At 37.2% G+C, this 15927-nt stretch overlaps 1 protein-coding gene across 1 annotated transcript in view; it reads right to left on the bottom strand.

Moving 5' to 3' along the window:
• LPAR4 (lysophosphatidic acid receptor 4) overlaps positions 1-15927 on the bottom strand; it is a 194222-nt gene that overhangs the window by 67532 nt on the left and 110763 nt on the right. Inside the window, exon 14 of the mRNA XM_036270743.1 lies at positions 11614-11713. The gene's annotated coding sequence lies outside the window, so the exon portion shown is untranslated. The remainder of the gene's footprint in view (positions 1-11613; positions 11714-15927) is intronic.

Raw genomic sequence — 15927 nt, 5'->3', positions numbered from 1 at the left:
AGTATGGACATTTTAATGATGTTCATTCTTCTAGTCCATGAACATGGTATATGCACCTACTTGCTTGTATTTCCCTCTCTTTCTTTTTTCAATTTCTTATAGTTCTCCCTGGTTAAGTTTATTTCGAGGTATTTTACTTATTTTAATTTTTTGCAATGGTAACTGGTAATGCTATTTTCAGTATCTCTTTCTGAGAGTTCATTGTTATTGTATAACAATGCCATTGATTTCTAGATGTTGATTTTGTATCCTGCAACTTTGCCAAATTCATTTATAAAATCTAGTCATTTCTTGGTGAACTAGTTATGTTTTCTATGTACAATATCATGTCATTTGCAAACAATGGTAGTTTTACTTCCGCCTTTCCCATTTGGATGCCTTTTTTTCTTTTTTGTCTGATTGCTCTGGCTAGGACTTCCAGTGCTATGGTGAATAAGAGTGGTAAAAGCATCATGGGGGAGTTTTAACGAACATTCAAAGAAGAACACCCATTCTCCTCAAACAATTCCAAAAAATTCAAGAAGAAGAAAGACTTCCAAATTTGTTTTATGAGGCCAGCATAATTCTAATTTGAAAGCCAGATAAAGATGCTACAAAGAAAAAAAAAAACTACAGGCCAATATCTTTGATGAACATACATGCCAACATCCTGAACAAAATATTAGCAAATTGGATACAGCAATACATTAAAAAAAGTATTCACCATCACCAAGTGGAATTCATCCCAGGGATGTAAGGCTGGTACAATATTCACAAATCAATAAATGTGATCTATCATATAAACAAAATGAAAGATTAAAAATATATGATCATATCAATAGAAGCTGAAAAAGCATTCGACAAAATCCAGCACCCATTTCTGATAGAAATGCTCAGCACTGTGGGAATAGAGGGATCATATCTTGATATAATAAAGGCCATATACAAAAAACCTATAGCCAACATCATACTCAATGGACAAAAACTACAAGCATTTCCCTTAAGAACAGAAACGAGACAAAGATGTCCACTTTTGCCACTCTTATTTAACATAGTACTGGAAGTCTTAGCCACAGCAATCAGACAGGAAGAAAAAATAAAAGAGATCCAAAATGGAAAGGAGGAAGTGAAACTGTCATTACTCACAGATGACATGTTATTGGACATAGAAAACCCTAAAGAATCCATCAAAAATTTACTAGATATAATAAATGAATTTGGCAAAGTAGCAGGATACAAAATTAACATCAAGAAATCGATGGCATTCTTATACACCAATGATGAACTCACAGAAAGAGAAACTAAAAAAACAATCCCATTAACCATTGCAGCAAAAAAAAAATCAAGATACTTAGGAATAAACTTAAAACAGTAAAGGACCTATTAGCAGAAAATTACAGGTCATTGAAAAAAAGAAATAGAGGAAGATATAAAAAAGTAGAAGCACATACCTTCTTCATGGATTGGAAGAATTAACATCATTAAAATGTCCATACTACCCAGAGCAATCTATAGATTCAATGCAATACCCATCAATGTACCAACGACATATTTCACAGAACTAGAACAAATACTTCAAAAGTTCATATGGAAACAAAAAAGACCCCAAATAGCCACAGCAATCTTAAAAAAGAAAAACAAAGTAGGTGGGATCATAATACTGAATATCAGGTTATACTACAAAGTCACTGTAATCAAAACAGCCTGGTACTGGCACAAGAACAGGCATATAGATCAATGGAACAGAACAGAAAACCTGGAAACTGACCCAAGACATTATGCTCAATTAATATTTGACAAAGTTGGCAAGAGCATACAATGGAATAAAGACAGCTTCTTTAATAAATGATGTTGGGAAAATTGGACAGCTACATGCAAAAAAATGAAACTAGACCACCAACGTACACCATATACAAGAATAAACTCAAAATGGATAAAAAATTAAATGTGACTGGTGATCCATAAAAATCCTAGAAGAAAATGCAAGCAACAAAATTTCAGACATCGCACGCAGCAGAATTTTTACTGATACATCACCTAAGGCAACAGAAACAAAGGAAAAAATGAGCACATGGAACTACATCAAACTAAAAAGCTTCTGCACAGCAAAGGAAACAACCATCAAAATGGAAAAAGAACCCACTATATGGAAGAGCATAACTGCCAACGATAAATCAGATAAGAAGTTAATTCCAAAATATATAGAGTGCTCACACAACTCAACAAAAGGTAGACAAACAACCCAATGAAAAAATGGCCAGGGGACCTAAATAGACACCTTTTCAATAAGGACATACAAATGGCCAAGAGACATATGAAAAAATGCTCAATGTCACTAATCATCAAAGAGATTCAAATTTAAACAACTATGAGGTAACACCTCGCACCTGCCAGAATGGCTACCATCAACAAAACATCAAACAACAAATGCTGGTGATGGTGTGGAGAAAGGGGAACTCTAGTACACTGCTGGTGGGAATGCAGACTGGTGCAGCCACTATGGAAAACAGTATAATGTTTCCTCAAAAAATTAAAAATTGTTCTGCCATTTGACCCAGAGATCCCACTTCTAGGCATATATTCGAAGAAGCCTGAAACACCAATCAGAAAGAATATGTGTACCCCCATGTTCATAGCAGCACTATTTATAATCACTAAGATTTCAAAACAGCCCAAGTGTCCACCAATAGATGAGTGGATAAAAAAGCTGTGGTACATATACACAATGAAATACTATATAGCTGTAAGAAAGAAAGATCTCTTATCCTTTGAGACGACATTCAGGGACCTCAAGAGTATTATGCTAAGCAAAATAAGCCAATCACATGATCTCACTTATTTGTGGAATATAATTAACAAGGTAGGCCAATGAACAAAATAGATCCAGAGACATAGAAAGAAGTATGGTTCAGATTGACAAACCTCAGAGGAGTGGGGTGGGGGGATGGATGAGATGAACCAAAGAACTTATATACATGTATGCATAACCAATGGCCATAGACAACAGTGCTGGGGGGGGGGGCAGGATGGGGAGGATGGTGTCTAGGGGGAAAAGGAAAAACATCTATAACAAAAATAAATTAATAACAACTGAAAAAATAAAGAGTGGTAAAAGTGGACATCCTTGTCTTGTTCCTTTTCATAAGGTAAATACTTTTAGTTTTTACCCATTGAGTATAATGATGGCTGTAATTTGGTCATGTATGGCCTTTAAGTTTAGGTACGACCCCTCTATTTTTACTTTGCTGAGAATTTTCATCAAAAATGGCTGCTGAATTTTGTCAAATGCACTTTCTGCATTTATTTTTTTAAATTATTTTTATTAATTTGTTTTTGTTACAGATGTTTCTCCTTTTTCCCCCATTGACACCCTGTTCCTCATCCCCCCCACCACCCCATCCCCAGCTTTGTTGACTATGTCCATTGGTTATGCATACATGCATATAAGTTCTGTGGTTTACCCCCCCCCAACACCCCCTCTTTTGAAGATTATCAGTCTGTACCCTATCTCTATGTCTCTGGGTCAATTTTGTTCATCAGTTTGTTTAGTTCATTATATTCTACAAATAAGTGAGATCATGTGATATTTGTCTTTCTCTGCTTGGCTTGTTTCGCTTCGGATAATACTCTCCAGATCCCTCCATGTCATCTCAAAGGATAAGAGATCTTTCTTTCTTATAACTGCATAGTATTCCATTGTGTACATGTACCACAGCTTTTTTATTCACTCATCTACTGATGGACACTTGGGTTGTTTCCAGATCTTAGCTATTGTAAATAGTACTTCTATGAACATAGGGGTACATATATTATTTCTGATTGGTGGTTTAGGCTTCTTAGGGTATATTCCTAGAAGTGGGATCACTGGGTCAAATTGCAGTTCAATTCCAAAATATATAGAGTACTCTCATACAACTCAACAAAAGGAAGACAAAGAACTCATTTGAAAAATAGGCAGAGAACCTAAATAGATGCCTCACCAAACAGGACATACAAATGGCCAAGAGACATATGAAAAAATGCTCAACATCACTAATCATCAGAGAGATGCAAATTAAAACAACAATAAGGTATCACCTCACACCTCTCACAATGGCCGCCATCAACAAATCATCAAACAACAAGTGTTGGCAAGGGTGTAGAGAAAAGGGGACTCTAGTACACTGCTGGTGGGAATGCAGACTGATACAGCCACTATGGAAAACACTGTGGTGTTACCTCAAAAAGTTAAAAATTGAACTGCATCTATTGACATGATCATTTGATTTTTATGTTTCATTGTGTTTATGTGATATATCACATTTATTGATTTGCATATATTGTACCAGTCTTGCATCCCCCTAAAAATTGCAGTTGGTCATGATGCATGATATTTTCAATGTACTGCTGGATCCAATTTGCTAATATTTTGTTGAGGATTTTAGCATCTATGTTCACCAGGTATGTTGGCCTATAAGTTTCTTTTTTGGTAGTGTCTTTATCTGTTTGTGAAATTAGGATAATGCTGGCTTCATAAAAAAAAAAAAAAAAAAAAAAAAAAAAAAAAAAAAGCTTGGAAGTGTTCCTTTCCCTTGAATTTTTAAAAATATTGAGGAGGATAGGTTTTAGTTCTTCTTTGAATGCTTTCTAAAACTCTCCTGTAAATCCATCTGGTCCAGTACTTTTGGTTGCTGGGAGGTTTTTTTATTACTACTTCAATTTCATCAGTTGTTATTGGACTATTCAGGATTTCTGATACTTCTTGATTGAGTTTTAGAAGATTAAGCTTTTCTAGAAATTTGCCCTTTTCAGATTTCCAGGGCATATAGTTGTTCATAGAATTTTTTTTTACAATTCTTTGTATTTCTCTGGTGTCATTTGTTATATTGCCTCTTTAATCTCTGATTTTATTTATTTGAGTCATCTCACTTTGTTTCTTGATGAGTCTGGCTAAAGGATCATCAATCTTGCTTATCTTTTCAAAGTACCAGCTCTTGGTTCTATTGATCTTTTGTATTTTTTTTTTAGTCTCTATGTCATTTATTTCCTCCCTGATCCCTATTATTTCCTCCCTTGTACTTACTCTGGGCTTTTCTTGCTATTCTCTTTCTAACTTTTAGTGGTAGGGTTAGATAGTTTATTAGAGCATTTTCTTGTTTCTTGCAGTAGGCCTGTAATACTATGAACTTCCCTCTTTGCACTGCTTTCACTGTGTCCCATAGATTTGGGGTTGTTGTGTGTTCATTTTCATTTGTTTCCAGGAAGCTTACTTCCACTTGATCTCATAGTCAAATAATTCTTTGTTTAATAACATGTTATTTAGCTTCCATGTGTTTGGATGTGTTTGAGTGTTTTTATTGTAGTTGATTTCTAGTTTCATGCCATTGTGATCCAAGACAATGCCTGATATCATTTCAATCTTCTTGAATTTAGAGAGACTTTTTTTAAAATTCTAACATAGGTTTATCTTTGAGAATGCTTCATTTTCACTTAAGAAGAATGTATATTCTTCAGCTTTGGTCCAAAATGTTTTGTAAATATCAAATTAATCTGATCTGGTGTGTCATTTAATGTCACTGTTTCTCTGTTGATTTTTTGTCTGGAAGATCTATACAGTGATATCAGTGGAGTTCTAAAGTCCCCTACTATGACTGTATTGTTGTCAATCTCTCCCTTAAAGTCCTTCAGTATTTTTTAGGTGCTACTATATTGGGTGGCATATGTTTACGTGAGTTATATCTTCTTGTTGGATTGATATTTTTAGTATTATGTAGTTTCCTTCTTTGTTTCTTGTTATAGCTTTTGTTTTGAATATTTTCACAGATATAAGCATGAGTATTCCTACTTCCTTTTTGTTTCTAGTTGCTAGGAAAAAGATTTCCCATCTCTTCACTTTCATCTGTGTGAGTCTTTTATTCTGAGATGGGTCTCTTGTAAACAGCTTATATATGGGTCATGTTTCCTTATCCCATCTCTATGTCTTTTGATTGGAGCATTTAATATATTTACACTTAAAATTATTATTAATAGGTACTTATTTATTGTCATTTTATTCTTTATGCCCATCTCTCTCTCTCTCTCTCTCTCTCTCTCTCTCTCTCCCTCCCTCCCTCCAGCAGTCCCATTAACATTTATTGCAATAATGGTTTGGTCATAATAAACTCCTTTAGCCTTTTTTGTCTGGAAAGCTTTTTATTTCACCTTAAATTTTGAATGATACCCTTGTTGGATAGATTATTCTTGGTTTCAGATCTTTGCTTTTCATTACTTTGAATACTTCATGCCATTCCCTTCTGGCCTATAGTGTTTCTGCTGAGAAATCAACTGACTGCCTTATTGGAACTCCTTGTAGGTAACTGACTGTCTCTGTTGCTGCCCTTAAGATTCTCTCTTTGGACCTGGGTTCGGTTTCTGCTAAGAGCACATACCTAGGTTGCAGTTTGTCCCTGGCCCCAGTTGGGGTTGTGTGGGTGGCAACCACTCAATGTGTCTTCCCACATCAATGTTTCTCTCTCTCTCTTCCTTCTTCTCTCCCTCCGGCTCTATCTGAAGATAAATGCAAAAATGTCCTCAGGTGAGGATTAAAAAAAAAGATTCTTTCTTTGTTTTTGACATTTGCCATTTTAATTATGATGTATTTTGTGTGGGTCTCTTTGGGTTCACCTTGATTTGGACTCTCTGTTCTTCCTGAACTTGTGTGACAGTTTCCTTCACCAGATTAGGGAATTTTCTGTTATTATTGTTTCAATCAAGTTCTCTATCCCTTGCTTACTTTCTTCTCCCTCTAGTACCACTCTGATGCAGATGTTGTTCCATTTCATGTTGTTCTGATGTTCCCTTAAATGGTCCTCATGCTTTTTAAGTATATAGGTTTTTTGCTGCTCTAATTCATTAATTTTTTTTAACCTTGTCTTCTAATTATCTGATCCTCTACTTCTTCTAACATACTGTTACTTCCTTCCAGGGTATGTTTTATTTTTGTATTTGTTAATCCTCACCCAAGGATATATTTTCCATTTATTTTTAGAGAGAGTGGAAGGGAGGGATGGAGGGAGTGACAGAGAGAGTGAGAGAGAAAATTTTATGTGAGACACATCGAATGGTTGTCTTCTGTACATGCCCCAACTGGGGCCAGAGATCGAACCTACAACCCAGGTACGTGCCCTTGATGGGAAATTGAACCCATGGCCCTTCAGTACATGGGCTAACTCTTCAACCACTGAGTCACATAGGCCAGAGCCAGGATATTCTTTATTTCAGCTATGTCATTCTTCATTTCTGACTAGTTATTTTCTATGGTTTCTGTATCCTTTTTCATGCTCTTGAGAATTCTAATGGCCATTACTTTATACTTGGTTTCCCATAAATTGCTGGCCTCTATTTTATTTAGCTTTTTTTTCATTTGGGGCCTGTTTCTTTGTTTCCCCATTTTTGCTGTTTTTTGTGTGTGTGTTTGTTTCTGTGTATTGAATAAGACTGCTATGCCTCCCAGTCTTGGTGGGGTGACCCAGTAGTGTAGTCTCCTTGACCTTCTGAGCTGAGTGCTCTAGGAATGTCCTTTGTGTATGTTATGTGGGCCCATCTGTTGTATTTGGGTTTTGATTGCTGTTGTCCCATTTGTGGTTGGACTCAGCCCTCGGGTTGGCTGACTGTGAGGCTCAACCCCGACCACATTGTGAAAACTATCATATAGGTGCTGACAGAACTAAACATGACAAAATAAGATCAAACCAAAAACCACACACAAAAATAACAACAGTAACAAGAACAAAAACCACAACAGAAATACTGAAGGAAAAAAAAAGTCTAAAAGACACAAGACCAAAAGAATTTGAAGAGATAAAAAAAAAGAAATAAAAAAAGAGAATATGAAGGAAAAGAAATAGAATAAGAATAAATAAGAAAAGAAAATACAAATGAAATAATAATTTTAAAACTAATAATAATGAATAAAATATAGAATAGGAAAAGAAATGGGAATAGAAAAGAAAATAAATTAAATAAATTAAAATTTAAAAAAAGAAAAGAGATAGAGAAAAAATAATAGATCAAAAGAGAAGAGAGAAATAAGAGATATAAAAGAAAAAATGGAAGAAGGAAAAACAAGAAAAAAAGTTTGGATCCGCTATTTGTGGAACTCACTGGATTTTTGCTCCAATGTTGTTAAATTTAGTCCCTTGGTGTGTTGGACCTGAGCCTCCTGGGAGGTTCTCTGATGCAAGCCGATGTGTATCCCTGTCCCTGCCTGGACCTGGGCAATCTGACTGAAGCACAGTTGGGTGGAGTCCAGTGAGCAGGGACTCCATAGCCCAGAGGCTGGGTCTGCCTCAGTTCCCACACCTTGAATGTCCTTGTTCTCATCTGCTCTCTTGCCCCCAGAACTGAGCCATGTGCAGGTAATCAGGTCCTGTCCAGGATGGTTTAAATAGACTAGCATTGGAGGTAGTGCCTATAGCTTGTAGGAGGGTGGAGCAGGCACTTCCTCTCTTTCCAAAGCCTCAGTTCTGTCTGGCTCACTGGCAACCCCATGTCACCACCCCAAGCAAGAGGACATAAGAAAAAAAAGTAAAAATCAGCCCCCTTGGCATTCCAATCTTTTAGCACAGCTAGCCCCTGAAGGGTGGGGCCTCTGCCCAGCCTCCCACCAGGCCAAATATCCAAGTACCTCCCACTGTTAGACACAGCTGGACAGGCTCAGGTTTCCAGCCCAGACCTGTGCCCCCTTGCCTTGGGCTGCATCCAGGCAAGGCAGAACCAGCCTTTCCACAGGTATGGGATGGGATGCCTCCCCTGCCCTTGAGGTGGAGAGGACTGATCCTCTTTCTTGGGGCACACTATCCAGCCCCCATCCTTCTTTCTGCCAAAAGTTCTTCCAAAGTATAAAGGGCCCCTCAGATTCACTGCTGAGTGTATAGGTCAGAACCCTCTGCAGTTCCCGAGTTCCATCACATGGCCCCTCCCACAGAAACCAATAGGGACAAACTTCCCACGCTGGTGTTGTAACAAAGCAATTTCTCTTTGCCTGCAAAGGTGCAGTCTGAGTCTCTCAGGTGGATCCAGTTACCACTGATTTCTAGCACCCAATGTTATGATGCTATGTGGGCTCCCCTTCCTTTCTTTGTTGTTCTGGATTGGGATCCCTATACAGGGCTGAGACTCTACCCTACCAGAGGGCATGAGCTGCACTGCCACACCTTCCCTTTGGCTTCCCTCTCCACTCTCCATATTTCCTCCTGTCCCCTTTATGTTCTCCCCACTCATAATATTTCAGATAAGCTATCCTTCAACTGTTTTGCTCTGTAGTCCTGCTGCAGGTCCAATCCAAGCAGACGGAGCTTCCCGCTAGTCTGCAGCCATCTTGGAACCCCCATTTATCCTTTATTGTGTTTTCTATTAAGGTCTCTTCTGAAATAGAACATCATATCTAAATGTTACGTTATGTCAATCTATGATCCAGGATGTGACTTTAAGTGACACTGAAACTCCAGTGACAGCTTGTAAATGAAAAATAATAAACCTCACCTCGTCAGTACATTGTGAGGATATTCTTGTTTTGTAATGACCCCTCTACACTATCTCAAAGGTTTGTGAGGAAGTCAGTATACATCTTTGTTAAAAACCAAAACCTTTGTATATTCTGAAATCTTCCTTTCAATTATGAATTACTCTTTATAATAATAATTCAAGACAAGTCAATACCCATACTTGTAATTCAGTGAAAAGTACTGTGTTGTTTTGGTTTTGTTTGATTTGGTTTGTTTTAGAAATATCAGAACTCAGAACTCATCATGGACACATCTAGGTCATTTGTTTCAGATGGAAATGCTTGAAGAAAGCCAAATAAGTTGACCCATACAGCCCTTGCCAGATGGCTATCTGAATGATGGACATAATGCCTCAAAAGAAATAAACATTTCCTGAGGTGGAACAGCCTTTACAAACTTAAACTTCCATGGTAATGACAATGCCATTCTCCTGTTTGCCAATTTTTGGCCCAGGAGCTGGAGGATCATGAGTACAGTGCTGATTGTAAGAGAGAGAGAAGAGTGGCTACTGAAGGATTTACAAAGATCAGCATAAAGTCCTTAGGCCAATTCGTCCAGACTATAGGCATGAGAGACTCTCAAATACACTGAAGTTTAGGACAATTCTAACTGCCCCTGAATATTATTAATTCAGCTGGGGGAGTGAGCCAAACATAATTTCCATAGACCAAGTCATCTGAGCCCTAAAGCTAAAACAACTGAAGTTTCATATCATCTGTGAGAATAAAACTCATTTTGCTTTTTAACATTATTTCCAGTATGTTTCCACCATGCTCAAATTTAGGTTTTTCAAGGGCAACAGGTAAAATTGAACAAATTTAAGAACTTCTTAACCATGTAGATGGCTGAAGACTGAAGAAAATTATAAAACTCGCACAGCAAGAGAGAAAGATCATGAGAAAACACAAAGTCCTTCACCTGGTCCATCACCAGTTTTTTCACTCTCTTATCCCACAAATAGGAATAATACTGGTTACTGTTGATTTAATTAATGAGACTTATACTGGACTTTTGAATTTTTAATAAATATAAATAAATGCTATAGTCTGTTAGGTCAAGACTATAGAAGTCATGTCAGAAGGTATCAGACTACTTGGTTAGATATGTATACTACTGGTGTTTTGTAGATAATTTTAAATAGTACATAGACAACCTTTTTGCTTTTTTGTTTTATTTTTTATCCTCACCTAAGGACATTTTTTTGCATTTATCTTCAGAGAGAACAGGAGGGAGAGAGTGAGGAAGAGAGAAAGAGAAACATCGATGTGAGAGAGACACATTGACTGGTTGCCACCCACACGACCCCAACCAACCAGGGACAAACTGCAACCAAGGTACGCGCCTTTAGCAGGAACCAAACCCAGGATTCTCTGGTCCGCGGGCCGATACTCCAACCACTGAGCCAAACCAGCCAGGGCCACAACCTTTATTGTTTTTAACATTATCTAACACATCAAGCCCATGATGCCAAAAAACATAATGTTTAAGATAATGATAAAATGGATATTTAAATTTCAGAGAGTCAATTTAAAGAAAAACTGTAAGCATTTAATAATAAAAGTGGTTAATATATTGCAGATATTAGAAAAGTAGTACAAAAATGACCAAATTTAAGCTAAAGGAAAACTGACATTTATTAAATTTTAAGCCTTAAGAGAACAACAGATATATTGATAACCTGAATTCATTGACTCTTTAGAGTCAAGTAATGAAATATTCCTTATGTTTAGTCTGTACATAATGAATCAATGCTTTTGAGCTGCCAGGGAGCCTACTATTCAAATTGGCAAATGACTTAGAAGGGAAAGATTTTAATTTGGAGCAAAAACTGGCACTTGATTTGAAAGACAGAAGGAAGAAAAGCCTTTGGGAGGGGTTGGGAGAGAGAGAAAATGCATTTGACTTGTTAACAGTTTCTAAAACTCCTTGTTTTAGGTAAGTTCAAATGCTTTATTTAACTTGGTGAGGGTTTCTTTTAGTTTAGGACTAGATGTGTAATTAATCTGTGCCTAAGATATAAAAATACTTTATCTTTGTCTCAGAAAGATAGAAATATGCAAGGTGAACTTATGTTTTATTCACTCACACTAACAAAAGAATGTAGTGTTACCTGGAACAATAGAAATCAGTGGGGAGTGGCAAGGACCCAGAGCATACAAGGTTTTCCTCCAGATTTCCTGCAGAATACATTCTCTTGAATGTGTGTTTTACTGGAGAGAGAGTAAAAAGAAAAAAAAAAAAGTCTTTTAGCATTGTTTAAAAAAAATATATTCCAAATAGAACCAGATGTATTGTTATATCTTTGAGGCTGTGTCTTGACATAATGAAACAGTAGACCAAGGGGAGTTTGTATTTCTTCTACTCATCTTGATTAAGCACTGATTTAGATGTCTAATTATAAGGATTTACTGTCAGTACTGACAGTGTTAAGTATTTCCTCAATGATGCCCCTCCCAGAAATATATAGAACACACACACATCACATCACATTCTATCTAAAGATGTATATATAAATATAGATATATAAATATATCTTAAAAATTCACAATAGTTAAATATCTTTAGATTCCTGAGCGCTTTAAAATTTTTTTAATTTTCCAAACATTTTGGCATCAGTCATTTCAAACACAGTTTATAATCATTCAAAGAGGGTAGGAAGCATGAGAACCTGGTATCACTTTACTAAGCAAATTAAACTCATTTCCTTTTTAGATACAGTTGCTATACTAGCAGATTGATGAAATGGTATAGATCTGATATATATGGATTTTAGCAAGTCATTTTACAATTTCTCTAGTAATGTCCTTGTGAACAAAGTGGTAAAATATGGAATGAATCATAGTACAGTGAGATATGGAACATATTGAACAGATAGATATACCCATGAACTGCTGATAAATGGACCTCTATTAAGCAAGGAGAGGATAGTTGCACCACACTGAGCATTTGCCAAACCATGATATTGGGGCAGAAATAAGTGGTCACAGAAGAGTACCAGGATGATGAAGGGCAGTCAAAGTCATATCATATGAAAACCAGTTAAAGCAATCGAGGCTATATCACATGGAGAAGGTTTATGCAGAATATGAGTACAGACATCACAAAATTGAAGGGCCATTAGATTGAATATTAGAACTTATTCAGTGTGTCTGCAAAAGGCAGGTTAAAGACTAGGGAGATAGTGAGTTTCCTGTCTTGAGGCTGGACTGGATGAGTGTTTGTCAGATGTTAGAGAAGATGTCGAGTGAGAGACAAGGTTAGATGGTCTTTACAGCTTCCCCAACTCTAACAGTATATGAGCCATTAGTTTATTCATTCATTCATTCCACAAATATTTCCTGAGCTCCTAAGTGCCAGCCACCATTCTAGGCACTAGAGAAACAGTGGAGAATATGACAGATTTTCTGTCCTAATAAGATTACTTCTATTGGAGGAAACAGGCAATAAGTGAGAAGACAAGTAAATAATTAAGATAATGTCAGGGCCCAGCAGGTGTGGCTCAGTGGTTGAGCATCTACCCAGGCACCAAGAGGTCACTGGACCAATTCCTGGTCAGGGCACATGCCTAGGTTGTGGGCTTGACCTCCAGTAGAGGGTGTTCAGGAGGCAGCCAGTCAATGTTTCTCTCTCATTGATCTTTCTATCTCTCCCTTCCTCTCTCTCTAAAGAATAAAATAAAAACATTTTTAAAAAGATAACATCAGATAGTGAAAATGATAGAAAGAAAATAACATCTTTAAACCATTTGCTCCTTACAACCACTGGAACTGAGATCTTTTGATTTAGAGACCAGTACCATGCCTATTAAATTGATTTTCTCAAAGAGTTCAGGTTTTGGATTTGTCAGACTAGACTGAGAGAATTAAACTAACATTGATGATTCCCTCTAAACAATATTACAGGATTCTCATAAAAGGTGGAATTAACAGTGTGAGATTTAGAATCAGAGAAAAACCATGCTTATTTTACTCCTAACCCAGTAACTCCAGAAGAACATGGGTTTAAGAATCATAATATAAATAAGGAGCAAAATGCAGGCTAGTTCATGCTCTCCAATCACTATTATAAATGATCATTCCACAGACATTGTATGGAACAGAGAACAAAATAAATGAGGCCTTCCTAAGCATGCAAAGGTCAGTCAGAGACAAAACTGTTAAGCAGTTTTTATTTCCTCTGTTGTAGAAATAGGAAAGGGCATCTTTGCCAGACCCTTCAAGTCATACCATCAACTCTACCATGTGACAAATCTCTACATTTTAAATATATCTGTCTCAGATACCATGCTGCAAGTCCACATAAGATACGGGGGTAGCAAAATAGCAACCTGCAGAATTGGATGCAATATAGTCTGATATATGCCTCTACTTGTGATAGTCATCCACTCACCCTGATGCCCAGAGACATTTGAGATGTGAAAAGACAAACGAAAGGAAGAATTTTTTCGGGGAGGCAGATGAGGCCAAAATTAAACTATAAAATAAATTGGAAATAGCCACCCTTCTCTGGCCTAGTCAGTGAAATGCAAAGCAGAACCTAAGCCCCACTGGTCACCCCCATTCCCTTGGGTGGTGAGTCAAAATGAAACATCACCTGATGCAGAAAACAAAGTCAAGTTTAGGCAAGCCTAGAGAGGCATTGCCAAAAAAGGGAAGGGTAAAAATAAATAGCCAGATGAATTTTCAAAAAGGCAAACAACCAAAACAAATATACAAATACAAAAGATTATTTAAAAGAATAATAGCAAATGTCCCAATTCTGACTGAGACACAGGAATGGTTACCACATGGGGTGCGTGGTCCTGTTTGTCAAACCCTTTAGTATTCATGTAAATCACCATGAGTCCAGGTCACTTACAAGTAATGATTTCTGGGGAGGGAAGAGTCTGGGCAGGGCTAATGTCTCCAGGGTGCGTAAATTGTTTTCAACTCCTAGTTCCTGAGCACTAAACTAGAGCGACAACTGCTCACTGTTGACTCCCTATTGATACAGGACAGAAATCTTGCCTCAGCAGGGGCAACTGACTGGGGCTTTGGGGATTATTCTTTACGCGGCTGGTCTTTGATTGTGTAATCTGCAAAATGTTACTATCTTTGTGCTCCTCTGGTTTCCAAGGCCTTTTACCCTTTCTGGTGGCTCCTACCGCTAAACCAGTGCTTTCCTACTGACGTGTCAGTGACTTCATAGAATGCCCACCCAGGGCCCTCTCTTCCAGGACTTAGTAAAAGATCTGTATTAGTTTCCTAGGACTGCCATAACATAATTGAAATAAATTGACAAATTTATTTTCTCAAAGTTCTAAAGGCCTCTAGTCCAAAATCGAGGTGTCTGCAAAACCATGCTACCCTCTGAAGTCTCTAGGGAGGAATGCTTCCTTGCCTCTTCCAGCTTTTGGTGGCTCCTGGCATTCCTTGGTTTATTATTGCATGATTCCAATCTCTGCCTCCACCTTCACATGGACTTCTTCCCTGTGTGTGCTTCTGTATGTTCACATGGTCTTCTTCTCTGGACACTAGTCACTAGATTTAGGGCCCCACTTTATCCAATATAAACTCATCTTAACTAATTATATATGCAAATGCCATATTTCCAAATAAGATCACATTCTGAGGTTCTGGTACATAGACAAAAGTAATACACAAACTTTGGGAGGACACTATACAACCCCATATAGAGGTAATATTTAATAAAAAGAATATATTTTTCTTCCTGAGACAGGAATAATAATAAATGTAGAATGGCAAATTTTCAGACAATAGAACTAAGGTAAAAGAGACAGTTCAGGAAACAGGCTAGACATTCAAAGGCCCACATAAACAGAAGCCCATGTGAAACTGCATCATTGCTTATCACCCCCTGGCATGACCCTTGCTCTTACGTGCTGGGGAGAGGGGAGGGGTGGTCAGGGTAAGGATGGAAACACTGTACTTTAAGTTATCTAAACACTTATCATTTGGCATGTGGTCTTCTCCTAAGCTGCCTGGCTGATTCCACTACTTGATTTTTATGAGTGTCAGAATATCCTTTTGTTAAAACAAATCTCATTTTTATTACCTAGTTCAAACAAATGAAGTGGTTGGAAATGTGTTATGTGCAAGCTACGGGCCCTAATAAAATTCACTTCCTGGCAGGAAGAAAAAGGGTGGAGAGTGAAGAGTGGTGAGGGGCTCAAGAAAAATATTGCAAGAGCAGCAGTGTTGTAGTGATGCTATTTCATTTACATATAGTAGGAGTCTTAAAAAGTATGAATAATAAATGGTGACGAAAGGAGACTTGATTTGGGGTGGTAAATACACAATATACGGATAATATAATATAGAATTGTAAAAAAATAAATAAATAAATTGAAGAAAAAAAGGCACATATATCCCTTCTGAAGCAGACAAATATACTGCTTGAGTTGATTTATTGGGGGGGGGGTATA

The sequence above is a fragment of the Molossus molossus genome, unplaced genomic scaffold (genome assembly GCF_014108415.1).
Source record: "Molossus molossus isolate mMolMol1 unplaced genomic scaffold, mMolMol1.p scaffold_m16_p_2, whole genome shotgun sequence".
In the NCBI taxonomy this organism is placed as follows: domain Eukaryota; kingdom Metazoa; phylum Chordata; class Mammalia; order Chiroptera; family Molossidae; genus Molossus; species Molossus molossus.
The sequence above is the reverse complement of the archived record's forward strand: the minus strand, read 5'-3'. Positions and strand labels throughout refer to the sequence as shown.